Below are 12193 nucleotides of genomic sequence, written 5' to 3'. Positions count from 1 at the left end.
GTAAATCTATTGGTACAATTGAATATATTAATATGTTAAGGAGGGGCCTGTGCTGCGGCTCACTAGGATAATCCTCCGCCTAGCGGCGCCGGCACACCGGGTTCTAGTCCCGGTTGGGGCGCCGGATTCTGTCCCGGTTGCCCCTCTTCCAGGCCAGCTCTCTGCTGTGGCCTGGGAGTGCAGTGGAGGATGGCCCAAGTGCTTGGGCCCTGCACCCCATGGGAGACCAGGATAAGTACCTGGCTCCTGCCATCGGATCAGCGCGGTGCGCCGGCCGCAGCGTGCCAGCCGCGGCGGCCATTGGAGGGTGAACCAACGGCAAAGGAAGACCTTTCTCTCTGTCTCTCTCTCTCACTATCCACTCTGCCTATCAAAAAAAAAAATATGTTAATGAGAAAAAAAAAACAAATAATGATCATAAATAAGTAACTTGTACTTATTTTGTTAAAATCTTACACCACTTATTTAACAAGTAACTTCATTTCTTTATATGAGTATGCCAGGAGAAACAGTTATATGTGATTAAGTGATATGGTTTTTTTTTTCTCATTTCAGTTACCATGAAAAGGGATGACTTGATTTGGACCCACTAGGAAAATCAGGACAAAAATCTGAGTTAACATGTTATGAAAAATAACAAAACATCAACTTCAAGAGAGTTGAATTAAGAAAAAAACTTAATTTAAGTTCAAGCCATATTCCAAAACTGATTATCAAAAAGGGAAACTATTTAAGAATGAAATCTGAGGAATGCAATGTATGTCACAGTGGGCGTGATCAACTACAAGCTGGTGAAAAATGTGATGCCACTAAGGTACCTGGGAACTCACTCCAGTTCTGTGAGCCTATTAGCATCACAAGAGTCAGACAGTGAAGAAAGCACTTGAAAATATTGGACCAGTGAAAGTTCACAAGAGAGAAGATACTCTGTAAATCTGAATGGATTCATATGGAAGAAACCTATAATATATCAACTGTCACTGTTGAAAAGACAACTCCAATAAAGAAAAAACTTTCTATAAAAATTCTAATCTTAGTATGCATCAAGAAACCCATACAAGAAAAAAATTATATGAATATATTAGGTATATGGATCTCAACACTTACCAATCACATCCTGCAATAAATCAGAGACCACATACAGGAAAAAACCCTATGCATGTAAACCTTATGAAAAATCAGTCAGTTGTAAGTGCTGTCACAACATCCATTACAGTACTCACATATAGGAAAACTGCAATGTGTGTAATGAATATGGAGAGACCACTTATCAGATGTCAGATCTCATTACACATAAGAAAATTCACAAACAGAGGAGACCACATGAATGTAAAGAATATGGAAAAGCCATTTTCCAGAAATCATAGTTCATAACACATCAGAAAATTCACACAGAGGAGAAACCTTATGAATGTAATGATCGTGAAAAAGCCTTTTAGAATAAGTCAGAGCTCAGAAAGCATCAGATAACTCACACAGGGGAGAAACCTCATGAACGTAATGACTGTGGGAAAGCCTTTGGATGAAAGTCAGACCTCATTTCACACCAGAGAATTCACACACGGGAGAAACTTTACAAATGCAATCACTGTGGAAAATCCTTTTGCTCTAAATCACATCTCATTTCACACCAGAGAATTCACACAGGGGAGAAACCTTATGAATGTGATGATTGTGGAAAAACCTTTGGCTGTAAGTCAGCCCTCAGCAGACATCAGAGAATTCCCACAGGGAAGAAACCTTACAAATGCAATCACTGTGGAAAATCCTTTTGCTCTAAATCATATCTCATTGCACACCAGAGAATTCACACAGGGGAGAAAGCTTATGAATGGGATGACTATGGAAAAGCTTTTGGCCATAAATCATCCCTCGTCATACATCAGCGAATTCACAAAGGGGAAAAACCTTATGAATGTAATGACTGTGGAAAAGCCTTTGGCCTTAAGCCACAGCTCAAAAGGCATCAGAAAATTCACACATGGGAGAAACTATGAATGTAATGACTGTAAAAAAGACTTTGGCCATAAGTACAACTCAAAATGCATCAGAGAATTTACATAAGGGAGAAGTCTCATGAATGTAATGACTGTAGAAAAACCTTTGGCCAGAAGTCAAACCTCATAATGCATCAGAGAATTCACACACAAGAGAAAATCATGCATGTAATGACTGGAAAATATTTTTGCTATAAATCACAGCTCATGAAACACCATAGAATTCACACAGGGGAGAAACTTTATGAATGTTATAGTGTGGAAAAGTCTTTGGCCATAAGTCACATCTCATAATCCATCACAGAATTCACACAGGAAGAATCCTTATGAATGCAAAGACTGTGGAAAATCCTTTTGCTATAAATCATAACTCATAACACAGGAGAATGCACACAGGGAGAAACCTCATGAACCCATTAACTGGAAAAGCCTTTGGCCAGAAGTCAAACCTCATATTACATGAAAGAATTCACACAAGAGAGAAGTTTTATGGATGTAATGACTGTGAAGAGTCTTTGGCCATAAGCCAAAGCTGATAATCCATCAGTTCACAGAGGAGAGAAATTTCATGAATGCTACTTGAATTCTGGAGATAACTAAAGTGCTATGAAATAGAAGAGCACAATCTCTGGTGGTAGAAGTCAAAATAATGATCTGATCTGGGGAGCTAGACAGAGTGCTAGTAGGATCAACAACAGATTGATAAGGTAGCTTCCTGATACAGATCTAAGTATTAATACATGGCAATTCTTTCCTTAACACCATCAATGTTGGAAAATACATGATGTGGTACATCTTTAGAAGCCATTTCTTAATCAGTGATTATAGTAGCATCAATCAGCAAACTAACAAGTGCCCCACTCACTGTAAGTCATAATCCATGTAGGAATCAAATACCAAAATTAAATTCTGAGATATTAGAGAATTTTTGAAAATATCTGTCCTCTTCCTGCCACTCAGGATTATTTGTAAACAGAATATATGCCAATGAGCTTTAGAATATAGAAATTTATTGAGGCATTAGTGGTTAAAAACATTGGAAAAGCATACACACACAAAAAGCATTCCACCTAGATTAAGAAATGGCTTCCCATGTGGGCACCAGTTTGAATCCCAGCTGCTCCACTTATTGAGCTTTATGTTATGGCCTGGGGAAGCAGTAGAAGATGGCCCAAGTTCTTGGGCCCCTGCACCCATGTGAGAGACCTGGAAGAAGCTCCTGGATAGGCCCAGCTTTGGCCATTGCAGCCACTGGGGAATGAGTCAATGGATGAAAGATCTCTCTCTCTCTCTCCCCGTCTCCCTCTGCCTCTTTGTAACTCTGCTTTTCAAATAAACACATCATTTTTTTTTAAATTTAGTGAAATTTAAACCTTGAAATTTTCACATCAGATTTGTACTAGAATTTTGGATATTTGAGTGGCTTGAATACTAGTATGGATTTATGCCATACTTTAAGTATCTATGTGCATAGACTATTTATGATGAGAATATAAAGAAGAAGTACAAATAGAAGTCTTTCTTTTTTTAATTTTATTTAAGGTATAGAAATTTCATGTACTTAATACATAAAGATTTAGGAATTTAGTGATCCTTTCCACCCTATCCTCCTTCCTACTTATGCTCTCACACTTCTTCCTCCACTTTATTCTTTCCTCATTGTTATTTTTTACAAAGGTCTGTTTTCAGACTAATTAATGCTTATAAGATTAACCCTAGACTAATAAAGTGTTCAAAAAATTGTATGAAAAACTATTCCTCAAGACAAGGACTGTTAAAAATCATCACATTTTTATTTATTTATTTTACTTGAAAGTCAGAGTTACACAGAAAGACTGGGAGAGGCAGAGAGAGAGGTCTAACATCCACTGGTTCACTCCCCAGTTGGCCACAATGGCCAGAGCTATGCTGATCCAAAGCCAGGGGGCAGGAGCTTCTTCCAGGTCTCCCATGCAGGTGTAGGGGCCCAAGGGCTTGGGCCATCCTCTACTGCTTTCCCAGGCCATAGCACAGAGCTGGATAGGAAGTGGAGCAGCCAGGACTAACTGGGGCCCATATAGAATGCTGGCACTGCAGGTGGAAATTTTACCCACTACACCACAGTGGTCTCTGGGTTTGTCATAAATTGCTTTGATTGTGTTGAGAAATTTTTTTTTTTTTGACAAGCAGAGTGGATAGTGAGAGAGAGAGACAGAGAGAAAAGTCTTCCTTTTGCCGTTGGTTCACCCTCCAATGGCCGCCATGGCTGGCACGCTGTGGCCGGCACACCACACTGATCTGAAGGCAGGAGCCAGGTGCTTCTCCTGGTCTCCCATGAGGTGCAGGGCCCAAGCACTTGGGCCATCCTCCACTGCCTTCCTGGGCCATAGCAGAGAGCTGGCCTGGAAGAGGGGCAACCGGGACAGAATCCGGCACCCCAACCGGGACTAGAACCCGGTGTGCCGGCGCCACAAGGCGGAGGATTATCCTAGTGAGCCGCGGCGCTGGCCAAGAAATGTTCTTTCTATACCAAAGTTTTTTAAGCTTTCCATCATGAAACGATATTGTATTTTGTCACATACTTTCTCTGAATCTATTGAGATAATCATGTTTTTGTTCTTTAGTTTGTTACTGTGATATAGCACATTTACTGATTCACAAATGTTGAACCATCCCGGTAGACCAGGGATGAATCCCACCTGGTCCAAGTGAATGATACTTCTGATGTGTTGTTGGATTTGATTAACTAGCATTTTGTTGAGGATTTTCTGTCTCTATGTTCATCAGGTTTATTGGTATGTAATTCTCTTTCTGTGTTGTATCTTTTTCGAGTTTGGAGGTTAAGGTGATGGCGTCTTCATAGAAGGAGTTTGGGAGAATTTTCTCTCAATTGTTTTGAATAGCTTGAGAAGAATTGGAATCTATTCATCTTTAACTAGTAAAATTAAGGAATGAAGTAATCTAGTTCTGGGATTTTCTTTGTTGTGAGGTCTTCATTACTGATTCAGTCTCCGTCTGGATACTGGTGTGCTTACATTTTGCATGTCTTCATAATTAAATTTTTGTAGGTTTCATGCATTCAGGAATCAATCTATTTCCTTTATGATTCCTGATTTGTTGGTGTGCAGCTCTTTGTAGTTATTTCTGATTTTTTAAATTTCTGTGGTATCTGTTGTTACATTTCTTTTTTCATCTTTGATTTTATTAATTTGGGTCTTCTCATCTCATTTTTTTTGGTTTGTGGACCATTGACATATCAATGTTTTTTCAAAAAAAATCCAACTCTTCATTTCACTGATCTTTAGTATTGCTTTTTTGGCTTCAATTTTATTTATTTTTTAAAAAAGATTTTAGGTATTTATTTGAGAGAGTTACAGACAGAGAAGGAGAGACAATTTGTCTCTGCTGACAATATGGTGACTCTCCCCACCAGCTGCAGCTGAGCAGCTGCAGTTACCTCCACTGTTCCCCCCAGTTGCTGGGTGTGTGCCCAAGACCTGCAGGAGCTGTTGCCTATCTATATACAAAATGGCACTCTCCCTATCTCAGCCAGTTGCCAGGTGCCATTATGGGCGTATAGGAAGAGAGAGATGTGCTTATTTTCTTTTTCTCTGGGTCAGCAGGCATCCATCAGGGCTCTGGACTGGTCTCAATGACAGTGTAGTTTGCTCATCTCTCACTCCCTCTGGCAATATCACCAGTGGAATTGACCACTACAGTCTGATTTCATCTTGCTTTCCAAAGCTGGCACTTTCTCAGGTTCAGAGATGCTGGGGTCATTTGTTATGTCAGTGTTCATTGCTGTGCATCTATACCTTCTACACAGATTCATAGCCCCTCCTTCTACACAATGTCCTCTTCAACTTTCTCTCCAACTCTCCCCTGAAAGTGCACTTTCTCTATATATAGGTTGAACCTTTTACCATTATAACAATCTGTGGGCCCTACCTCAAGAAATAATCTGAAGGTATTCACCTGCCAAAGTCTTCTATAAATTCCATCACATTGGGGATAAAATCTTCAATGTATAATTTGTTGAAGAAAAAATTAGTTTGTAATCTTCTACAGCTGCTGATCCCACAAATTCTTCCATGAGAACTACATTCATTCCATTATAGTAGTCTGATAGTCTTAATATTTAAATTAATTCTAAATCTAAAATCCAATCTCATTTAAGCATCCTCTAAATTGAATATGACAGAAATGAGATATATGACTTCTTCTGGACAAAAATTCCTGTAAACAACTAAACCACACAAGTTATGTGTTCCCATAATACAATGGTAAGGTCACCAAAGGATAGATATTCTCATTCTACATCAAGAAATATTAAAGAAAGTGAGAGAGGTAGGTCCCAATGAAATTCAAAACATAGCAAAACAAATGCCGTCATGTATTAATGCTGAAGAATAATGCTGTTTAATTGGAGACTCCATTTTCCAGAAGTAGAGGTGACAGCATTATTATCATGGCTCTGCATGAGAAACCATGGCTCCCAAAAACTGTATGGCTCTGCACCATGTATCAAGTTCTTCCAAGCTCACAGTTCTCAAGGGTAGTATTGCCCCTAAACCTTTGATTATAATGCATTTGACCTTAAACATGAGAAGGTAGCCCTCATGATGTCTAATTAGTTTTGGAGTCTTTCTTACCTGTTATTTAATAAGAGCACATTTTCACATTCTACTTGCTCCCATATTTCCACCTAGTGGTATCCAAAAAGGCTGACATCTTTTCTTTAGTTCCTTCCATATTTCCCCTTTGTGGTGGAATGAGAAGGCTATGCCAAGATGGCCACTGGCAAGTGAGCACCAGTTACTCAGGAATGGCTTTGAAACCCACCTGGCAATGGAGCCTGCCTGGTAACAGGCTGTGATTGGTTAGGGCATAAACTGCCCCTTGACCAGATTGGCTGCCTTGGCTATATAAGCTGTTGTACCAACTGAAATAAATGAGTCTGCGGGCTGCTCACCTCTGGCCTGCTTTCACCTGACTCCCGGGGTCTGCGTGGTGACTCTGCCTCTTGCCCCCACCATGCTCCTCCTCTCAGGAATGAATCCTCACAGAAGAAATCAACAGCAACATCTGGCATGTCAATGTGACAGAAAGACAGTGTGTCAGACTCCATGAGGTCCCCCCTGGATTTCGACAAGTAGGCCCCTCAATGTTTTGTGTGCTGTTTGGTTCTGTGAGGGTGAGTACAGAACCCCCTGCTACGCCCCTTTCCTTGTCCTTGTCCTCGATCTAAATGACCCTAGGTTAGGCACATGCCGCTCAGAAGTGTATGCTGCTTCTCGGCTCCTCCTTTTACTTTCTGTTCACCCAGTGAATTCACATAAGGGACTGATCATCCCAGAATTCAGAAGCAGCTCATCTTCCCTCACTGGAGAGAGGTGACACTCCAGAGACACCGTGTGGGCATACGGCCTTGACCTAATGAATCAAGGAAGTCCCCCACTAAGCACAGGACATATGTACGATCTGATACACCACTGTCTATTCTTCTAAGGAAGGGAACCCCCTGCATAATGCCATCAGCCGCTGAGTTGCTAGGGATTTGCTTTGTATGGCAGCAGTGCTGTGGGTGTCTTTCCTTTGGCTAGAGTTGGTGTGGTGCACTGCTCTTAAACACTCAAACATGGGAAAGATATCCCCCTCTCAGAAGTGCATGCAGATTACTAAACATAGTCAATCTGTGAGTGATCAGACCTGACACTCCAGTTCCCTGTCTCACAGGCAACAGTTGATAACTTAGGGGGAGAGAGCTCCAACAGTGAAAATAGCAATGTAGCAAACAATGAAATAAACAATGTAGCAATGCCTAGTCAGCCACCTGCCACATACCTGTGGGATGAACTTAGAGGACCTCGAGGCAATAACTCATGGGAAGTCATCCCATCCGACCCAGTGAGGATCCTCACATTTGTGGCAGTACTCAGGCACCCCAGGCTCTCAGGGCAACCGTTAGACCCCATCCCACCCGCATGTTTGCAGTAAATGTAGGAGTGGATGCAAAATTCAGGCCCTGGATTCCAACACCTGTAAAAAGCCTTCTGCTAACCAAGGGTCGAGGATATGCTTGTGTCTTTCCAGAGATTATGGGACAGCCCATTTGGGTACCAACCAGAAACATCAAGCCTGCAACTGACAGCCAACCAGAACCAGCTGAACAAGACTGAGAGTCTGCCTTGTTAGCAGATGCACCTGCCCTATCATCCTACCCTGAGAATCTGCAACTGCCCATAGCCACATCCATTACTGATTTAAACCCTACTAGCTCTGGTCAGCCACTCAAATGGCCCACAGACTGTGTGCGGTCATGCCATTCCTGATAACCATTATTCCTCATTCCTACCCCTATCTGAGCAAGCAATCCTGTGGTCTCTCGATTTGAGTGCTGGTTAGTCAACAATGGGTAAGATCCCCTGGGGGACAACCTAAGACAGGCACAGCTGTGTACAGAGACCACTTGGAAACAGGGTCAACAATTATATGGCCAAAATTCATGCCTCTCATTGCTCAAAAATAAACAAAAATGGGGAAATGTGATGGAATGAGAAGGCCATGCCAAGATGGCCACTGGCAAGTGAGCACCAGTTACTCAGGAATGGCTTTGAAACCCACCTGGCAATGGAGCCTGCCTGGCAACAGGCTGTGATTGGTTAGGGCATAAACTGCCCCTTGACCAGATTGGCTGCCTTGGCTATATAAGCTGTTGTACCAACTGAAATAAATGAGTCTGCGGGCTGCTCGCCTCTGGCCTGCTTTCACCCGACTCCCGGGGTCTGTGTGGTGACTCCGCCACTCTTGCCCCCACCATGCTCCTCCTCTCAGGAACAAATCCTCACAGAAGACATCAACAGCAACACCACTTCTTTTAAACATACCAATTATTCTCCACATAGAATATAGTTTACTCGTCAGTGATGTTCCAGCTACGGCATTTGTTCTATTCTAAATATTCATTCTCTTATGATATGGACAGGCTTTCTTTATCAAAAATTTTCACATTTGTTCTGTTTTAGTATCCTTTACACCCTCAGTATATTGCTCTCCTTTTCCACTGTACTATAATATTAGGAGAAACTAAGCCATTCTGTCGATATTTTGTTTAGAATTCTGTTAAATTAAATTTGTTATTTCATTTCTCATAAGTTTTTCTTGAGACCAGTGCTGTGGTGCTGTGGGTTAATGCCCTGGTTTGAAGTGCCAGCATCCATATAGGGACCAGTTTGAGACCCAGCCGCTCCACTTCCAATCCAGCTCTTTGCTATGGCCTGGGTAAACAGTAGAAGATGGCCCAAGTCCTTGGAACCTGCACCCATGTGGGAGACCTGGAAGAAGCTCCTGGCCCCTGGCTTTGAACCATCACAGCTCCAGCCATTGCAGCCAATCGGGGAGTGAACCATTGGATGGAAGACCTCTCTCTCTCTCTCTCTCTCTCCCTCTATCTCTATCTCTCTTTCTCTGCCTCTCCTCTCTCTGTGTAACTCTGACTTTTGAATAAATAAATCTTTAAAAAAAGAGAACATTTTCTCATTCTGTTGGTTGTATCTTCACTTTGCTGAGTGTTTCTTTTTTAAGATTTATTTTTATTTATTTGAAAGAATTACAAAGAGAGGTAGAGATAGAGAGGTTCTTCCATCTGCTGGTTCACTCCCCAGATGGCTGCAACAGCCATAGCCATGCCAATCTGAAGCCAGGAGATTCCTCTGGGTCTCTCATGTGGGTGCAGGGGCCCAAGCACTTGGGCCATCCTCCACTGCTATCCCAGGCCACAGCAGAGAACTGGCTTGGAAGAGGAGCAGCCAGGGCTAGAATCAGTGCCCATATGGGATGCCAGTGCTTTAAGCCAGGGCTTTAACCTCTGCGCCACAGCTCTGACCCCCTTGCTGAGTATTTCTTTTGCAGTGCAAAAGCGTCTCAGTTTGATGTAATCCCATTTATCAAATTTGGCTTTGATTGTGCTTCTGGAGTCTTCTCCAAGAGTCTTTGCTTATGCCAACATCTTACAGTGTTTCCCAATGTTCTCTAGTAATTTGATGTTATGGGGTTGTAGATTTAGGTCTTTGATTAATTTTGAGTGTATTTTTGTGTAAGGTAGGAGTCTCATTTTATATTTTTGCATGCCTAGATCCAGTTTTCTCAGAATCACCATTTGTTGAAGAGTTTGTCTTTGCTCCAGGAATTTATTTTAGCTCCTTTGTAAAAAATAAGTTGGTTGTAGATGTGTGGATTGATTGCTGCATTTTCTATTTTGTTTCACTGGTTTACACATTTGCTTCTCTACCAGTACCAGGCTGTTTTGATTATAATTGCCTGTAATATGTTTTTTTAAGATTTATTTTTTTTGAAAGTTGGAGTTACACAGAGAGAGGAGAGGCAGAGAAAGAAAAAGGGAGGGAGGGAGGGAGAGAGGGAGAGAGAGAGAGAGAGAGAGAGAGAGAGAGAGAGGTCTTCCATCTGCTGGTTTACTCCCCAATTTTCTTTAATGGCTGGAGTTGCACTGATAGAAAGCCAGGAGCCAGGAGCTTCTTCCAGGTCTCTTACATGGGTGCAGGGGTCCAAGGACTTGGGCCATCTTCTACTGCTTTCCCAGGCAAAACAGAGAGCTGGATCAGAAGTGGAGCCGTGGAGACTCAAACCAGTCCCATGTGGAATGCCAGCACTGCAGATGGTGACTTTACCCACTATGCCACAGTGCTGGCCCTTGCCCTGTAATATGTCTTGAAATTTGGTATTGTGATGCCTTTGTTTTGTTTTTGTTATTGTTGGAGAAGATTATTTTAGTTATTTGAGATCTCTCGTGCTTCCATATGAATTTTACCATAATTTTTTCTAGATCTGAAAATAATGCCATTGATGCTTTTTTTAGGATTACATTGAATCTCTAAATTGCTTCCAGTAGTATGGATATTTTCGTGATGTTGATTCTTTCAATTCATGCTCATCAATAACTTTTTTCATTTTTAGTGTCTTCTTCCATTTTTTCTTTAATGTTTTGTAATGTTCATCATAAAGATCTTTGATATCCTTGTAATCAAGGATATCATTGCTTTCCAAGGTATTTAATTATTTTTGTAGCTATTATGTTTGTATTTCTTGTATGTTCATTAAACCATGCCATTCTGCAATCCATTATCCAGTTCCATATCCACTTCCACATGTTTAAGTAGTTGTTAAAAAATTACCCTGAATTTTATGCTACCATGTCTCTAATTGCTGAGGATACCATAGGAAGATACCACATATGATCTCAGTTACACAAAGTAAAATTATTATTCACAGTTCTGAAAGCTGGAGTTCCAGTATCAAGGTGCTTGCTTCCTTTTTTTCTGGTGATGGGTGTCTGTGGACTCAAGTTTTCTTGCTGAGTCTTTATATGGCTTTTCCTCGGCATGTGCATGCAGAGGAGTAATGCTCTCTTTTCCACTTTTTATAGGTCCGCTACTGCTAACAAGAAGGCTACACCTCTGTTGCTAACTTTTAACACTGATTACATTCCAATGACCTCATCTACTAATGTCAACATGGTGAAGGGACAGCTTATATATGAGGTCACTAAAAAAATTGATGAGAAAGTAAAAGTAAAAGATAACTTTATTTTCATATGGATAGTTTTGAAACTAAAATATCACATATTTTTCATGAACTTTTAAAAATTATGTACATAGGCTTAAAACACTTAGAGCATAACAAACATTTTAAATTACTTCTTCCACAAATGTATTTAAGTGGTTTCATGTTTGTGGGAGACATAAACATTATGTTTATCACATCCAGGAAATACATGTTTGTGATAATTATAATAGGAGATTCATGAAGCTTATGATAGAAAGCTAGGGCAGGATTTTAAAGCATGTCATTTAATAAGATCAAATGCTACTAGGGTATCATGTTGTCATTGAAAATATCTATGTCCAATATTGTAGCTTCATCATTAGTTTGAACCTGTAACTAGGTCTGTTTTGCCTTAATTATCATTCTAGGTGAAAAATCTTTTCCTAGCAAGGCTTGAGTTAGCCAAAACCAATGGGATTTATGTCACACCCTTTGTCACCTTTGATTGCTTACCTATAAGCTTTGAGCTTCTGGACTGCAAACTCATGCATATACCCAGAAAAACCATAATAGGAGAATCTAATTTAAATAGCTTTTATTGATTGGTGTTGGCTATTGATGCCTACAACATTGTCAGTGGGTCAGAGAGTAGACAT

At 40.9% G+C, this 12193-nt stretch overlaps 1 long non-coding RNA gene across 1 annotated transcript in view; it reads left to right on the top strand.

The window, feature by feature from the left end:
- LOC127488073 (uncharacterized) overlaps positions 1–10361 on the top strand; it is a 41227-nt gene extending 30866 nt beyond the window's left edge. The window contains exon 3 of the long non-coding RNA XR_007915480.2: positions 556–10361. This is a non-coding gene — a long non-coding RNA (uncharacterized lncRNA). The remainder of the gene's footprint in view (positions 1–555) is intronic.
- Positions 10362–12193: the final 1832 nt, after the last annotated feature.

This window comes from Oryctolagus cuniculus, chromosome 1 (genome assembly GCF_964237555.1).
Source record: "Oryctolagus cuniculus chromosome 1, mOryCun1.1, whole genome shotgun sequence".
In the NCBI taxonomy this organism is placed as follows: Eukaryota; Metazoa; Chordata; class Mammalia; order Lagomorpha; family Leporidae; genus Oryctolagus; species Oryctolagus cuniculus.
The sequence above is the reverse complement of the archived record's forward strand: the minus strand, read 5'-3'. Positions and strand labels throughout refer to the sequence as shown.